At 40.2% G+C, this 819-nt stretch overlaps 1 non-coding gene across 1 annotated transcript; it reads right to left on the bottom strand.

The window, feature by feature from the left end:
* Positions 1–398: 398 nt before the first annotated feature.
* On the bottom strand, positions 399–505 carry LOC130942785 (small nucleolar RNA R71). Its single transcript, XR_009071336.1, has one exon. It is a non-coding gene; the product is annotated as a small nucleolar RNA R71 (small nucleolar RNA).
* Between the last annotated feature and the right edge of the window lie 314 nt (positions 506–819).

Raw genomic sequence — 819 nt, 5'->3', positions numbered from 1 at the left:
CAATTATGGCCGAACCAAACAACAATGCAAGGAAGATGCTTGGTGATTTTACTACACCAACTTCCAACTTCTATGGAAGAAGCATCTCAATCCCTGCCATAGGAGCAAACAATTTTGAGCTAAAGCCTCAATTAGTTTCTCTACTACAACAGAATTGCAGGTTTCATGGGCTTCCATCAGAAGACCCTTATCAGGTCTTAACTGAGTTCTTGCAGATCTGTGATACTGTTAAGACCAATAGAGTTGATCCTAAAGTCTACAAGCTTATGCTTTTCCCTTTTGCTGTAAGAGACAGAGCTAGAACATGGTTGGACTCACAACTTAGAGATAGCCTGGACTCTTGGGATAAGTTGGTCACGGCTTTCTTAGCCAAGTTCTTTCCTCCTCAAAAGCTGAGCAAGCTTAGAGTGGATGTTCAGACTTTAGACAAAAAGATGGTGAGTCCCTCTATGAAGCTTGGGAAAGATACAAGAAACTGACCAAAAAGTATCCTTTTGACATGCTTTCAGAATGGACCATATTAGATATATTCTATGATGGTCTGTCTGAATTTTCCAAGATGCCACTGGACCATTCTATAGGTGGATCTATTCACCTAAAGAAAACGCATGCAGAAGCTCAGGAACTTATTGAAATGGTTGCAAATAACCAGTTCATGTATACCTCTGAGAGGAATCCTGTGAGTAATGGGATGCCTCAAAAAAGAGGAGTTATTGAAATTGACGCTCTGAATGCCATACTGGCTCAGAATAAAATATTGACCCAACAAGTCAATATGATCTCTCAGAGTCTGAATGGATTGTAAAATGCATCCAACAG

The sequence above is a fragment of the Arachis stenosperma genome, chromosome 7 (assembly GCF_014773155.1).
Source record: "Arachis stenosperma cultivar V10309 chromosome 7, arast.V10309.gnm1.PFL2, whole genome shotgun sequence".
NCBI lineage: Eukaryota > Viridiplantae > Streptophyta > Magnoliopsida > Fabales > Fabaceae > Arachis > Arachis stenosperma.
The sequence above is the reverse complement of the archived record's forward strand: the minus strand, read 5'-3'. Positions and strand labels throughout refer to the sequence as shown.